The sequence below is a fragment of the Peromyscus leucopus genome, chromosome 6 (assembly GCF_004664715.2).
Source record: "Peromyscus leucopus breed LL Stock chromosome 6, UCI_PerLeu_2.1, whole genome shotgun sequence".
Taxonomy (NCBI): domain Eukaryota; kingdom Metazoa; phylum Chordata; class Mammalia; order Rodentia; family Cricetidae; genus Peromyscus; species Peromyscus leucopus.
The window spans coordinates 76,068,406-76,084,983 of record NC_051068.1 but is presented as its reverse complement, the minus strand read 5'-3'; the positions used below and the strand labels follow the sequence as shown (position 1 = coordinate 76,084,983).

At 43.2% G+C, this 16,578-nt stretch overlaps 1 protein-coding gene across 1 annotated transcript in view; it reads left to right on the top strand.

Moving 5' to 3' along the window:
* The first annotated feature begins 9,506 nt into the window (after positions 1 to 9,506).
* Mab21l3 (mab-21 like 3) overlaps positions 9,507 to 16,578 on the top strand; it is a 41,386-nt gene continuing 34,314 nt past the window's right edge. The window contains exon 1 of the mRNA XM_037206941.1: positions 9,507 to 9,606. The gene's annotated coding sequence lies outside the window, so the exon portion shown is untranslated. The remainder of the gene's footprint in view (positions 9,607 to 16,578) is intronic.

The window sequence follows — 16,578 nt, the reverse complement described above, 5'->3', positions numbered from 1 at the left end:
ACCCTCAGGCGAGGAGCAGAGCCAGCTCCCCATGCCTGTACCATTAGGTCCAGTTTTCCCATGCCTGTGGTTAGGGTTGGGACTATGCCCAGGACATTGGGGCCATCTCTCCTGTGGGGGTCCAGGCCAACTTTCTTGCTGCAGTGTCCAGTGAAGGCCAGCAAAGGGTGGGCCGGCTCACCATGGCCCTCAGATTTCATCACATGAATCCTATAGCCCCCTGTGGTAACATGGGTCACAGACATCAACACAGACCCCAGCTGCAGCAGGACCATGGACCCAGACATGGCCCTTGGCAGCAGCTTGAGCCCAGACATCACTATGGACCCTGTGGCAGCTCGGATCACCCAGCTCAGTATGGCCCCAGCAGAAGCATGGCTCATCTCAGGTGATTGTCCAAACCCTAGGCATCTGCTCAGCACTCACTAATACCAGGAGCCATGGACATCCACTCAGACCCTGGCTGCTGTAGGATGATGGACTCGAGATAGCCCTAGGCGGCAGCTCAGGCCTGGACATCACCATGGCCCCGGGTGGCATCACAGGCTACCCAGATCAGTATGGCCTCAGCAGCAGCATGCCCTCAGACACCAGCATGGTCTCAGATGGCTAACCAGACCCCAGACATCCACGTGGCCCTCGGTGGCAACAGGAGCCACGGCCATCAACTCAAGCCCGGGCTGTTGTAGGGTTACAGGAAGGGAAGTATAGTGCCTGCCTCTTGAGAATTTATTGAAGGATGACAGAATACAGGCCTTTTGTTCATACAGAGTGCATTAGGAATACAGTAGCAACTTTGACAAACACAGAACCTACTAGAAATCACAAGTAATGTATGAGATGGATTCTAAGAAACAAGTTAGGGGCTTAAAGGAGAACCCCAGGAGAAGAGTGTTAAAGAATGTGAAGATGATGTATTGTGGAAAATCTGTGGTGTAGTAAGTACATCAGAGGAGAAAGACTCGTGAGCACTACTGTGGGTACAGCATTCAATATTCACTCCAAGTTAAAGCTATCAACAGACTAAGAATACAGGAAGCACTAGCAAGATGGCTCAGCCCGAACCTCAGTCCAGTGCCTGGGACCCCGCTAAAGGAAGTGGAGGACTGATTCGTGCAGGCTGTCTTAGGACTTCCACATGCACACTGTGGTACACATAGACACACAAAGTAAAAATGTAAGGTTTTAAAAATACAGAAAGCTCCCTTAGCAAAACAAGGGATACTGTAGTAGATACGATGAGTGGCACGCGGCATCTGCATCTCCTGGTACCTCAGTCTTCAGACTTTCTTGATCCCAAGCCACAATTAAAAACTGTTATGGGTCCACAGGATGGCTCAGTGCATAAAGGCACTTACAGTGCAAGCCTGGGGCCTTACTTTGGCCCCCAAAATTCACATAAAAGTGGAAGGAAAGAACTGACTCCAAAAAGTTGTCTTCTGATTGCCACACATACAGTATGGTATACCTACACACACACACACACACACACACACACACACACACCCCACATGCACAATTAAAAAAATACATATATGTTCGTGTGTGCAATGTGCACACATTTGTGTTTCTGTGTGTGGAGACCAGAGGTTGATGTTGAGAATCGCCCTCTATCATTCTCCACATAACTCTTGGAGACAGAGTCACTGAATTTGGAGCTCACCATTCTGGTTAGACTGGCTGGCCGGGGAGGCTCCGAGGCCCACTCCTGAGCACCACGGCTACAGATGAATGCGGCTGACTCAGCTTTTACGTGGATGCTTGGGATCCTAATTCAGGTCCTCATATTTGCATAGCGGGCATTTCACACACTGAGCTATCTCCCCAGCCCAAGAAACACTTTTATATATTCTCTCCTCACTTCTTAAAGATCTATAAATGCGTGTAAAATGGAAAATAAATGTGTGTGTAGCTTTTATAAAAGATGGTTCATTAACAGTTTTGTTTCACTTTTTTGTCATTTGTGACATAAGTCATTTCATGGTCCATTAAGTTGTAATTCTGTTTGAAATTCGCTCTTCTCCTTGCACTGCAGAGGCGTTAAGGCTGAAAATGTACACTGTCTGGACTCCCTTGCAGCTATGCTTCCCGGCACAGTTTGTCTTTGGCCAATCAACACAGAATTTAAAACATGGAAGTGAGGTTGAGATCTGCCTTTTATGTCTGGGCTTCATAATGGTGGCGCCATTTGATTTCTTTCAGACAGTCTTACCAGAGAGGTTGATAGTCAGAGGCTATGGTAATTAAAATCATTTTTATATAGACCTAAATAATGTCAGAACTCACATGGAAAAGTAGAGATTCAAAAGCAAAATAAAGACAATCCTAAACAAAAATGCATAGTAAGTAATCAGACTTCCCAGATATCAAATATGAATGATAATCTTGATCAAAAAAAGACAAGTAGCACAAAAAAATTCCAGAAAAATTAGTCAGATACTGAAACCAAAGAAAAAGGAATTTACTGACATCATGAGAAGCATAAACTGGATTTTTAGCAAGTTAGCTTGAAAGTGTGTCTGCTCTATAATTATGGAACACTTTTTTTTTTCAGTTTCTTAACATAACTCATTGTAAGAAACATAATTTTGTACAATGACAAACAGCATGCTTGAACACACATGCAAGCATGACTTTATAAACATAACTACACTGTTCTGTACTTTCTGTTTCACCTTAAAGAGAAAAGGACACTGGTGATGATTCTGAGATGACTCATAACACGTGAAGTCAGAGCACGCAGCTGGAGGAGGCAAGAGATGCTGTCTTATCTGCCGTAGTTCTTGCCTAGTGTACACACGTGCAAGGAGATGTGTGCAAAGAAGTCCCACTGTGCCATTATCAGTTGTTGTAAACCAATGAATTTATATATATTTATGTATATATGTCATGGACAGTTCGGAGAATGCATATACTCAAATTTATGCACGTGATAGAATAATTGAAGTTTAAATACTGAGGTGGAAAGGTCTTAAGAGTGAGTGATGCTGGGGGAGGAGAGTCAGTTTCCTTTAAGGCTGTGGCTCCTGGTAGATCAATCATGTTCCAGTGGGTGTCTTCCCCGCACCCCGCCAGTGTATGGATAGCACAAATTATAGTGGATGGGCTACTACATTTTTCAAATGGGGACACGATGTTGGGGGGATAGAGAGGATCTGGGAGGAGTGGGAGGTGGATATGATCAACATAAATTGTGTGAAATTCTCAAAGAATTATTTTTTTTTTATAAAAAAACAAGTGACTGGAGTGCTTACTAAGTAAATAAATTCCTTTTTGTGCCATACTTTCCAATCAGGAAGAACTACTATTATGTTAAACAAATAGAGAAGTCTTGTGCTTATTTCCACCAGATGAAGAGGTATTCCTCTTCATAGAGAAGTCTGCCCATGTGGCCACATGATAGCCTAAATTTCTCCTAAAAGGAGCCTCACATCTGTAGAAACATCTGGACAATTCTAGTACTTTAAAGCTTAGAAAAGCTTATGTATTAGAAATAGTAAGGGCAGATTTATTCAAAGGATCTCAGTCTAGACTATGTAAAACAATTGGTTTTAGATAAAATTGGCTTTTCGGAATCTCTGCTTCAGAGCATCAAATGAAGAAATTGAATTAAATGGTTATTGTGATGTGCAATCACACACATATATGCTCAGCTTAAAGAAGAGGTTAATAAAAAGAGTTTCCAGTGAAAGGGCAGAGGAGTGGGCAGGGCAGTGAGGAGAGACCCTGCAGGACCTCTGAGGCTCACCTCAGGGAGCAGCATCCAGACGGATGTGTGCAAAGATACCTCTCCAGACAGAAGTTGGTGAGTAGCTGTTCCCTCAGGAGAGGAGGGCTTCAGAATGGCTGAAGCTGCGCTGTTCTTGGTGGTTATAGTTATACCAGATTCCCGTTGCTTCCTAGAGCATTTTCGCACACATGTGGATCTTGCATGCCTCCACTGTGTGGCAGGTACCAGGCCTATGCCCCTGAACCTAAAAGAAGAGGTGCTCAACAATGCCTATGTCTGAAGTACCATTTGCCAGACAATCTCCCGACCCCTTTCACAAAATCCCGATGCCCTGAAGTGTCATCAAGATCTTTGTTTCATCACCCTGAGGACACATCTGGAAGAAAAAAAAATAATAATATTAACCATGGTCAGCAAAAGCTTTAAACCCTAGCATGCTAACCACACTTCCTTGAGAACTCAAAATAGTAGGAAAGTAACCTGAAATGGATTGGTATATCTATAATATGCTTGTTCTGACACAACAGTCAGAACAGGAAATCTAATTCTGATGTTCCCAGGGAGGAATAGGGCAGAGCAGCAGCAGTCAGCCTTCAAATGGTGTCCTCATTACTCAGGAATTCAGCACTGCCATCATAGTTTATAGTCAAGGAGGAGAGGAGGTGGCACAGGAGAGAACCAATGGTTAGGAAGTGCCCATCAAGCCAACTTCCCCATGAAGATGACTTCCAAGGCCTTACTAGTCTTCAAGAATGATGTGGAGGAGTGTGTGTGCAGAGGTCAGGGAGGGGTGTCCATTTCCCATTGCTACTGGAACTAATTACCACACTCCCAAGTTTGGGCCTGATGGTTTTGGAGGTCAGAATACAAAATGAGTCTTAAAACTCCTTCAAAATGAAGGCGTCTGTCAATGGGACTGTTTTCCAGATTCTCCAGGGAAAAATCCCTTCCTTCCCTCTGCTCTGGCTGCTTCCCTATGTGGCAGCATTCCTGGGTCTGATGTCATCACTCCTATTCAATGAAGTGCCTCTTTCTTCCTCTGACCTCCTGCCTCCATCGAAGATGGGCTCCTGTGTATCATCAGCCTACCCAGAGAATTCAATCGAATCTGCCCATCTGAAGGTCTTAACCCTAATCACACCCCACAAATATCTGTTGCAATAAAAGATAACATTCTGGAGATTGGAGTGTGAATGACGGAGGCATTCTTTCAGCCTATTGCCTCTGGAAGTATGTGTCATTAAGACATCAAGCAGCTGGAATCTGTGGATCAACTATTATTGATCTCATAGCTCAATATATTGCAAATTCAATGGAATGATTTGGCCAGAGAATGCAGACGCAGACCATGGGTGACAGCTCGTCTGTGTATTGATCTTCTCTACCTATGTGGCTAAGCCAGGGTCCTCTCTGAGAACTACTGTGGCTGTTGTTTGCGAGAACAAGCTGAGTTGCTTACAGAAACCTTGGTCACTAACAAGTCTTGACTTCTGAGTTCCATTTGCTGTATTTTTTGTTGTGTTGGTGCTGAGACTTGACCCCAGTGCCTCTTGCATGCCAAACACACTCTACTACTGAACTGACCCCCACTTCAGCCCCCAGCTTCTCTTAATGCCCAGCAGTTGCCTTAGCCAGGTCAGTTCTGTTGTTTGCTGTGTTTTCTTAGGTTCTCTCAAAGTTGCATGTACCTTTTTCCCATGATAATTTAATAAAAGATGGTGTCTTTATTACTAAGCCATAGGCTCTGTGGAGACGAGTACATATCTTCCTTTTTCCCACCATAGTCTAGTCCAGAGAACCCGATCCAGTGTTGGACAGATGTGCAAATATTTTTGAGAGAATGAACCAGTCTCTCACCCCACTCCTTCCTAAAGCTCTGTTGTCACACTGAACTCAAAGGCAAGAATGAACTATTTTATTCGCCTTAGTAACTCTGCAGGCATTTATTGATGTTGGGGTGAATGGATATAGAGACATTAGCTGGTTAACTGGTTTGTCTGGCCAGTACTCAAGAGGGATACTCTTCACCCAAATCAATTTGAGAAAATGTCTGTGGATAGTTTGCCTCCGGAAATGCTACTCACAGGTAACTGCAAAGGCTCCCGTTCGGCCTCCACCTCGCCACACAACCCTGGCATTTGTGCAAGGTAGTAGGACCTTGAAAACAGAAGTGAGTAAAAGATTAGTCATTCAATTATTTTGTCCAAGTAGTCTCAGACTGGTTACTAAGAAACCATGTAGCCTGCTGAGTGCAGAATGAGTGAATTTGTGGTGGGTGGACAGGCTGTACATGTGTGTCTATCTGTGATCTATGTGGTGAATGTGCGCCTTTGTGTGTGTGTGTGTGTGTGTGTGTGTGTGTTATATGTGTATACGTGTGATATGGGGGGTGGGAGTGTGGAATATGTGTAAATATAGGAATATGGTGTATATGATGTGTGTATGGGCATTTGTGTCATGTGTGTGTTTGTCTACATGTGTCTGTGTATGTATGGTGTGGGGGGGTGCGAGGGAGTGTAGGATGTGTATATGGTGTATGTGATATGTGTATGGATGTGTGCAGTGGATATGTCTGTGTATGTGTGTGTGTGTGTGTGTGTGTGGTGTGGGGGTTGTGATATGTGTGGTTGTGTGTATGGTGTATGTGGTGTGTATGTGTTTAACTGATCATCTTCTGTCCTCAGAGGCCATCACTGCACTGTGAAGGTGTTCTTTGGAGGAATTTTGGGTCTAATCAATGTTGAAATGTTCATGTCTCTTAAATAGGAACAGCACATCGGAAGTTCAGGTATGCTGTCAGTTTGGTTACAGACATTTGAAGACCAATACATTAAATAAAATCACTAGTGTTAAAAGAGGGTTTAGATTTCTTTGTTGGGTCTCAAATGCTTCTTTCCATAGGTTAACTTAAATATGGATAACCTTAGAGTAGTCAGAGGAATGAAGCCACATCTGAAAACAGCTGGAATTGAGGTCTAAGAGGACCGCTGGCCTCTCCCTTGTACTTATTTCTTCATCTAGACACACCCCAGGGGAAAAAGGCATTTATTTCTTAGTAAATTGGCCCCCAAACATCTCTGAGACAAAAAACCGCCTCCATGTTCCACCCTGCTGACATGGCAAACTCCGAGCAGAGACACAGCTGCTCAGACTCACTTTCACAGAAAAGGAATTTATGATCCCAGCCATCCCACAGGGCAGGGAAGGGCTGGACCCAGAGTCAGCTGATTAGGAGATGGCAAGGTGGGGCCTGAGGCAGCAGCCACCCTAGGGCACGCTGGGGGCAAAACTGGGGGGGGGAGGGAAACGTCACGGTTTGGGTCATGTGCAGTAAGTAGTTCAGGTTAGTCGGAGAAGGGACTGATTAGTCGGAGAAAGGACTGATTAGTAAGTGCAGCTGATAAAGGCACCCTGAGATGCTCTCATGTGAGCAGTCAGGGGCAGTCAGGGGTATATCTCATCTCCTTTCCAAACACTTCAGCCTGCCTCCTGGAGCTGGAAGCTTATTCCTGTATGGGTGTGTATAAATGATCAGAAGATCCAAGTTGCTTCTAGAACACAAGCGCTTTCGGGAGGGATCACATTCACTCAGTGACTTAGTGAGCAGCAGCTGCATCCCAGGTCTCATTAGAACGGGTACTGACTTGCCAGACAATAGTTACTTGTTTTCCCCTGGGACTTGTTTTTTCCCTTGGACTTTGTTTAGTGAAGAGGCCTACCAAACTGTCACTCCTGTTCAGAGGGCCCCAAGCTCCATGCCACCATGTCAAGAATATGTTCTGCCATATTGTTCTCAGCACTATCAAGGTGGTGAAAACCCGGAGACTAGGGACGGTGACCCGCCCAGGGTCACAGCTGGGGTGGCAGTGTGGAGTCTAGACCTATTCGGGGGTTGACAAAGCTCACACACAGGCTTGCTCCTCCTTCCTCCTGAGGAAGAGAGAGATTTCAAGAGGGAGCAGTGCTGTTTGAAAGACTCTTAGCGACATCTCCACTCTTGGCTCCTGGAACAGGGGCAGCAGAGCAGACACATTGGATTCTTATTAGTCAAGGATTCCCCGTGTTTGGGGGAAGCATGGAGATTTTTTTTTTTTCTCTCCAGTATTAAATCAGTGGAGGAGGACATTTGTCATTCAATGATCCCGGCTGTCAGGATCTGTGCCTTGATGGCAGGTAGGACATTGTAATGATAATGACAGACTTTTGGGGTGTCTCTAGGGGTTGCTCTTATTAATTGCTTTGGGGACACTGTTAACTTAGGTTGTATTTGAGTCCGTTGGAGAAATCTAAGGACTAGGCCGTTGTTAGTGGGCTTGAGTCGAGGTCAGCGAGGCAGGTGTCTCCCGGGTCTTTGACCTGACTGGGATATGTGTGGTGAGGAGTCAGGAAGACTACAGAAGGGTCTGCAGAGCTTCAAGAGGGAAAGGCTCATGTGAAATTCCAAGGAGACCTCAGATGTCTAAGTCTGAACAACGGATTAGAAACAACAATATTGGCTTTCTAAGGAGAAAGAATATCTTGAGAAGTGAGATCTTAGAAATTTTGGCTAGAATTTTGAAGAAATCTGTAACTTCTAATCACCCCTCCCCCAGCACATTAATCATTACTAAAACCCCCTACTGTGGAGAAGAACTGTGAGTAAAAAAAGGTAGGGACATTTCCTCTGAGTAATCTCTCTCTTCTCAGCACACTTAGTCACCCAGGGCAGACAACCAGGCCTGCCCAATACCAACACATTTTCTTTCATATTCCATAGGAAATCTGTTTATTTTGTGGTCAATATCTTTTAGCCTTGGAATAGTTCAAAATATTCTCCAAAGACACTTTTGTGCCCTGGGAAGTAACTGATCTGGTATAAATAATGGCCTTAGAATCGGAGTGGCGCCCCAGTTTTCCTCACCTGCAACACAAAGTGTTAATAGCCTATGTCATAAATCTGCTTTGATGATTACTGTTTATAAAAAAAAAACAAACAAACTCACATAATAGGGCTCACAATAAGGAGTGTGTCAAAGAGCTTTTCAAAAGAGTTTGAACTCAGAGATTCCCCTGCCTCTGCTTCCCGAGCGCTGGGATTAAAGGCTTGCACCACCACCACCCCGCCAAGACACATTTTTTGTTTTGTTTTGTTTTGCTTTTTGAGACAGGGTTTCTCTGTGTAGCTTTGCACCTTTCCTGGAACTCACTCTATAGCCCAGGCTGGCCTCGAACTCACAGAGATCTGCCTGCCTCTGCCTCCCGAGTGCTGGGATTAAAGGTATGCACCACCACCGCCTGGCAAGACACACATTTTTTTAAGGTGACGGCTTTGGACTACATTTTTCATTTTGGCCAGCAGTTCATGCGTGCAGTGGCAGCTAATCAGGAAAGTTGAGACAGGATGGCCTGTCGAATCTAGCAGCTGCCAGCCATTCTCAGCAAAACAAAATTGATAAAATAAAAGGCTTAAGGTGTGGCCGGCCAGGTGACAGATTCTGTGCTTAGCATGTGAGAGAGGTCCTGGGGTCAATCCCTAGCACTCCTGAAAGAAAGCTTTGGTGGTTTTTATAAAGATTTTTTCCTAAAGTGGCCTCTTCCTTTGTTTAAAGCTCCTCCATTTGCCAACTAATAATGTAACTGAGAAAAATGTGCCATTTATGAGGTCATTTCCCTTTTCTTTATGGTCCTAGAAGACCTGTCATTTTCGGGGAAGGAATGTCTATAAAAACTAACCTCGCCCTTGGGGCGAGCTGACTTCTCCTCCCACTTTTCTGAGGAATCCTGGGCCTGGGGGTGGAAGCTGCAGCCTCCTGGTGGAGGAGGGGGATGTTACACAAAAACCACGGTCTCAGGTCAAGGACAGCAGACCTCTCTGTCCGCGGAAGCAGGTTCAAGGGGTAAGTGTGGATGAAAGAGATTTGAGGGTTCGTGTGTGTGTGTGTGTGTGTGTGTGTGTGTGTGTGTGTGTGTGTGTGTGTGTGTGTTCGTGCACCCTTTCATCTGTGCATCCATGCATGTGAGCACGTGTTCCGTGGAGGAGGAGACTGGGCACACTGGCCGAGGTCTGCTCTACAGAGGGAAAGGGGTGTGTGTGGGGGGGCGGGGGGGCAAAGGTTCTTTCTGCCTACATGTGGCCTCGAAGAGTGTCCTCCTTGTTCAAATTACGCTAGCCCAAGGGAGCTGTAGGCGATGAGCCGGAGACAGATGCCCTTGCATGCTATGTATAACATTTTAGGGTGATGGGCAGACCACATCGGTCTATTGCTGCTGCCACAGCTGGTCCGCACATGCTGTCTCTCCTTGTAGCTCTTCTGAATGCTCTTTTCTTTCTACTTTACGTATGCTCTCTGAGCAAGCTCGACACCACCGTCTTGGAATTTTGAGTTCTGTGATTTGTAATATTCTTCTTAAAATGATTCATTATTGGTTATAAAAAATATTTTGGGAAATACAAGAAAATCTAACATTGAAAGCAATAGCAAGGCATAGAGGTATAAACCACTAATTCTACCTCTGGAGAGACTGAGGCAGGCAGGTGGCAAGTTCAAGCCAGCCTCGGACATTTAAAGAGTTTCACTGAACTCAATGTTGTATTTACGTATCTGTATCTGTATAAAATAATGATTATAAATGTGTGTTTAAAAAAATCTTAAATCCAAAGGCTTTTGGTGACTTCTGCCAAAGAGGTTTATAGACAACAAATAGATTTTAAAACATCAAAAAAAAAAAAAAAAAAAGGCAGTGGTCCTCAACCTTCCTAATGCTGCAACCCTTTAATCCAGTTGCTCATGTTGTGGTGATCCCCCTCCCCACCACCATAAAATCATTTCATTGCTACTTCATAACTGTAATTTTGCTACTTTTATGAATTGTAATAAAAACATCTGATATGCAAGCTCATCTGATATGTGACCCCTGTAGGGGTTGTGACGCACAGGTCGCGAACTGCTGGCTTAAGGTCATCCCTCATTCAGCTAAAAGGGAGACCCCCATCCCAACAGAAGGAAGAAAAATGAAGTACAACCTTACCAGCAAGAGACAGCCACTCCCAAGCTTTTGTGCATGTGTGGGTAATGGCTGCGACATTTCTCACGAACACTTTCTGGTATTAAGTCTCTTTTTCTAAACTACATTTGAAAGCCTACAGAGTCTCCTGTCTACCTTTCCTTCATGTAAATGAGGCATAGATAGCATCCCTCCTGTTTTTCCTTCTGATAACATATTGGGTCAAAGGGCACAATTTACAAAGTTTTAATGAAAACATTCATATAAGATTATATTGAAGCCGGGCGGTGGTGGTGCACGCCTTTAATCCCCAGCACTCGGGAGGCAGAGCCAGGCGGATCTCTGTGAGTTTGAGGCCAGCCTGGGCTACCAAGTGAGTCCTAGGAAAAGCACAAAGCTACACAGAGAAACCCTGTCTCAAAAAACCAAAAAAAAAAAAGATTATATTGGAGGGCTGGAGAGATGGCTCAGCGGTTAAGAGCACTGGCTGCTCTTCCAGAGGTCCTGAGTTCAATTCCCAGCAACCACATGGTGGCTCATCTGTAATGAGATCTGGCACATAGGCAGAACACTGTATACATAATACACAATAAATAAATCTTTTTTAAAAAAAAAAGATTATATTGGTATGTGTAATATATGAAGGCTAAATTCTCACAATCTCTTAAACCCTGGGACCTTTTCCAAACCTTTGTCAGATTATCAACTGTGGTGGACGTGTCTGTTGGGTGGACAAGGGACTGTCTTATTGTTAGGGCTTACTTTATGCATTGTCGGTGGCTACAGACGTGGCGCTTTCTATGTGTATTAAGCATTTCTATCTCTTCCTTTGAGGACTGCTTCTTCAAATTTATGGCTTCTAATTTTGAAGTTTTTAACAAGCTTCCAGTACCTCCCACAATAGTTCCTCGTGCATGTGAGTTCAGCTTTTTCTCCTAGTTCTATGACTATATTTAACCTCTTAGTTTATTGGAATTTATTTTTATATGTGGAGCAGGGTGATATGGTGGTCTGACATCACATTTTTCTGAATGTGTTGAGCATTTTTCTTTCCCCAGTTGCTCGTCATTCATTTTGTCTCCCGCCCATGAAATAAGCCATCAGGGCTGGGGCTTCGAGTTCAGTAGGACAGAGCTCACCTCAAGATCTAGGTCCTGTGTTTGATCACAAAAGAGAAAGAGCATCCCCAGACTCAGGCCTTAGGGATCCAGAACTCTTGGATGCTTGTAGCAGCTTGGGCAGAAGGGTAGGGGTAAAAGGAAATGGAGACTACAGTCCTCTGAGGAGCATTTTGTCTGTCATACTTTCCAGGAAAAAAAAAAAAATCAACAGCAAAAATTATAGGTGCTTCCATGTATAGAGTTTGGATATAGCTTGGGCATATTTTCTGTGTTTCTCTGGTGTTTTGCTAAAGAATACATATATATGTACATGAATTATACAAACCTATGAATTATACACTTCCTGAAAGTTTAAAAGAGTCATGAGTAAAAAGAGTCATCCCATCATTTTTTGAAGAGACAAAACTACCAACCATGCAGTTTCTAATGGTTTCCTTTACTGATGCTTTTGCTGCTTTTAAGCCGGTTCCCTTAATTGTCTTCTGGGACATCACCTATTTAATTCCGGGTTGAAGTCAATTGCCAGAAGGTTTTACAGAGGAACCTTCCACAACTGGCTCTCTCTGACTCCGGTGTGCAGTGTTGATTCCTCCTTTTCACCTGTTTAAATCGGTGTATTCGCTTATTTGTTTAAGCTCCTAGCAGATCCTTTGCTCATCATGTCAAGAGTTTCTCGGGCATCCCTAACTAAGGCTGTCTCCCTGCCTGTGTGGTTGATGCACACTTCTGTGCTCGGTAGAGCCAGCCTTTTCCCTCATTGATTCTGTCCCAGTCTTTACATCAGTTTTGTGCTTATAGTCAGTCCCCAATATCAAAATCTTAATATTTGGGTCATGCGACTTTGTCTCCCACTGTACACATTCTCTTTCTGTTTTTAGTTCTGAGTTCACTTTTTATCATTCTTACGTTTCTCATAGGATGTCATCATCCCCCTTTCATTTAATCAATTCTGTGTTTTCTTCGGTTGCATACGCTTCCTGAAGCAGAAGCCCCCTCAATATTCCTAGAGAAAATCCTTCAGAAGTATCCTCATGCCCACTTCTTTTTCTCAGTGTGGGGACCAGGGTTACTGTGTGTCTTTAGGTTTTCAAGCAGTTTAACCTAGCAAAGTCACTGATGTGAGCTGTGGAAACGGAGACCTGAGAACCTCCTTTCCCTGAGGAACTGCCCCGCAAGCCCCCATTCTCCCCCAAAAGGAGTCTATTTCACTTCTTGAGTCAGGTTTTTTCCTCAACATTTTGAGTTGTGAGTTATGTTTTCACTCATCTGTAATCTAAAAAAGATAGATTTGACACTAATGCTTTCCAAAAAACTTGTTGGATTCTTGTCGGATTGCCTAACCTGGATGTTTAGAGTTTTATTCCCTGCGTTTTAACTCGGGGAGGTGGTTAACAAAAATGTTCTCGACCCATTCCCTGCCCTAAGACTTGAGAGGGCTGTGTCCACAGGGATGACTTGTTGCCTTTGGGCTTGGGGAAGCATCGGAACCAGGTGCAGTGTGCCAAGGTTAGTTTCTTATTTGGTCTGGCTGCCCTGCCAAGGTTTGGTGGGCAACATTGGGGTCTGACTAGTTTATTCTCACTGAATTAAGATTGCTGTCTGGGTTCTGCCCTTTGGCTGCCTTCTGAGACCCTTGCCCACAACCTGGAATGGAGAGGAGTGGCGTGTCCCGCTGGGTCCCTCCCTATCTTACTGATGGCTCTGGGCAGAAGTCACACTTACCTAGTCACTCGCTTCCCAGCCTCACTTTTGATGATAGGGAAGGCGCTCAGTCTTCGAGCTTGAACCCAAGTGCAGTTGGTGACATTTGGTGGCATCACCCCTTAGTGTCCACGTGAATAAAAACCAAATGTGCATTTTTCCCATTGATCATTTAAGACGGCTTGAGATTGGGAAAAGAAAGATTCTGATGTTTACATAGATTGTTCCTTTAATTGAGAGACTGTGGTCATTCTCTGGCCTCTTGTCTTCATGTCTCTATTCTGATTTTTTTTCCCTACCATCAAATGGATTTTTTTCTAGACACACATATTAATAATTTTGGCTTCCAGCTCTAAAACACTGTGTTTTAGAGTGTATATATATATATATATGTATGAATAACTATATAAAGTCAACATATAAGGTATAACAATATAAAGTCAGTCTTACAGTCCATGAACATGGGATACATTTGTATTTACTTAGGTTTTAATTTCTGCCAGTGATGTTTCTTTTTTTCTTTTTATTTTTTTTGCAATAGCTCCAGCCATCTTTATTTATACATCAAAAACAAGCATGCTTTTCCATAATAACAAACATGTTTTTTCCATCCTCCATTAACCCCCAGCAAAAACAAATATGTCAAATATGTTTTTCCCAACTTTGACATCAAAACATCTTTAAACCCAAAACAACAGTTATCATTTTGCTGGCTTGGCCAAATATCGAGTTGGGTACATCCTGTCTTTACAAAACTAAAAGGTAATTGACATAGGCACACATTTTCAAGAACAACAATATCATTCAAAACATATTTACAGAAATAGGGTGATCTGCCTCCGATCCTGTCAGCTCTGAATCAGAACAGCTCCCAGGCTCTTTCAGACAGCTGGCTTCCCAGACAAGAACCTGAGAAGCATCAGCTCCCAAAGAATTTTAGGGGAAAATATTGGAGAAAAATTGGGTTTCCAGGAATGATCACATCTATTCCATGCAAGATTGACAAAATGACACTAAATCCACCAAGAGAATCATCAATATCACGAGAGAGAAGAGAGAATGCAGGCCGCGTGGTCCCAGCAGTATCCTACAGTATCCTGAAGTCCACTGGTCCTTGCCGAGTAAGACTGTCCCTGTGGGCTTTTACCTCATCTGGACCTGTTGGACAAGCACTCATATACTGGTCCAAAACTAGGTGTTTCATATTTACATCTGTTCCCATCTATTTTATTCTCTTGGATACTATCACAAATGGAATTGTTTCCTTAATTTCATTTTCAAATTGCTCATTGTTAGTGTACAATAACAAAACTGACTTTATTTTCGTTGGATAGTTATATCCCTCAACTTAGCTACCATACTTGCTTATTGAAACCAGTAGGGTTTTTTTTTTTTTTTGGGGGGTGTGGATTCCTTAAGATTATCTATACATCAGATAATGCAAGTAAAAGTGGTGTTGCCTTTCCTTCCCAATCCAGACGTCATCCACATCTTTACCTTGCCTAGTTTGCATGGATAGACTAGTTACCTAGTTTCCATGGATAGACTAGTTACCTAGTTACCGTGGGTAGACTAATTACCTAGTTACCATGGATATACTAGTTACCTAGTTACCACAGTTAGACTATAGAGTAATTTGGAGCAGAAGTGATCAAAGTGGACACGCCAGTCCTGTCCCTATCATAGGCCAGAAGGTTCCAGCTTGTCATTAACAAACTTCTTAGCAGGGGTTTTTTAATAGTCACCATCATTGCTTCAATTTGTTTGTTTTTGTTTTTTGAGATAGAGTCTCTCTGTGTGTATCCCTGGCTGTCCTGGAACTCACTCTGTAGCCCAGGCTAGCCTTGAACTCACAGAGATCCTCCTGCCTCTGCCTCCTCAATGCTAGGCCACCACCCTCAGCTCCTTTCTATTTTTTTTGAAAGAAGAGCTTGTGACTGACTAGGGGCCTGTTTGATGATGGTGGACTTCTTCTGTGGCACTCTCTATCCTGAGGCTTACTCTCAGAGAAGCTTTTGACAAGTGAGTCCGACTCTACTTGTCCATTCAGATGCTGATGGCCTGTGGTGGCAGTTTTCTAGAAGTATGTTTTGTCTTGGTTATCTAATTTGATGACATAAAATAGTTCCTAGCGTTCTCTTATGGCGTTTGATGTTTCTTTTTGTCATCCTAGAAGAGTGTCAATTTTGCTGTTCACTCCTCAACACTTCTTACTTTTTTTCAGCATTTTGTGAGAGGGAACCCATTGCCTCTGGCCTGCATGGCCTCTGATAAAAGGTGTTAATTTTATTGAGACTTCTCTACATGTGACATGATGAGTCACCTCTCTTGAGGTTTTGAAGATTCTCTTGGCATTTCAGCAGTTTTGTCTGTATCTGAGTGGGAGGCTCTCTGAGTGTTTTCTACTTGGAGTTCAGCTGAATTTCTTGGCTCTATACTTTGTTTTTAATTAAATACAAGAATTTTTCAAGTGTTTTTGCCCCTATTTTCTCTTCTTCTAGATTCCAGTGTGGATTTGTTTACAAGCTTGATTGTCCCACAGATATGTGAGGTTCTGTTAATGAAAAAAAAAATAGAGATTCATTTTCTTTATGTCTAAGAGTGCTTTGCTCAGATGTATGTGTGTGTACTGTGTGTGTCTAATTTTTATTTGTGCTTTTCTCCCATTAGCCAGACTGAATAATCTCAGTGATTTACTCTAAAGTTATCTGTTTCTTTCTGGGTCTTGTTTAGATCTTATGCTCATGCTCTCAGTAAAGTCTGTGTTCTACTTACACAGTTTTACACCAGATCTCTCTTTGGTTCCTTTTTATAAATTCTGTCTCTTTAATGATAATTGATTTTTGGTTAGGCATTGTTTTCATATTTTCCTTGAATATTAGGTTATGGTTTGCCTTAGCTCTTTGATTTGTTTAAGAGATTTGAAGTCTGGGCTTAATAAATCCAGTGTCTGGGTTTCTAGGGACAATTCATACTAATTATTTTTTCCTATGAACTTCTCAGAATTTTTGGTTGAGAAAAGGTAAGTTGGGGAGACTAAAA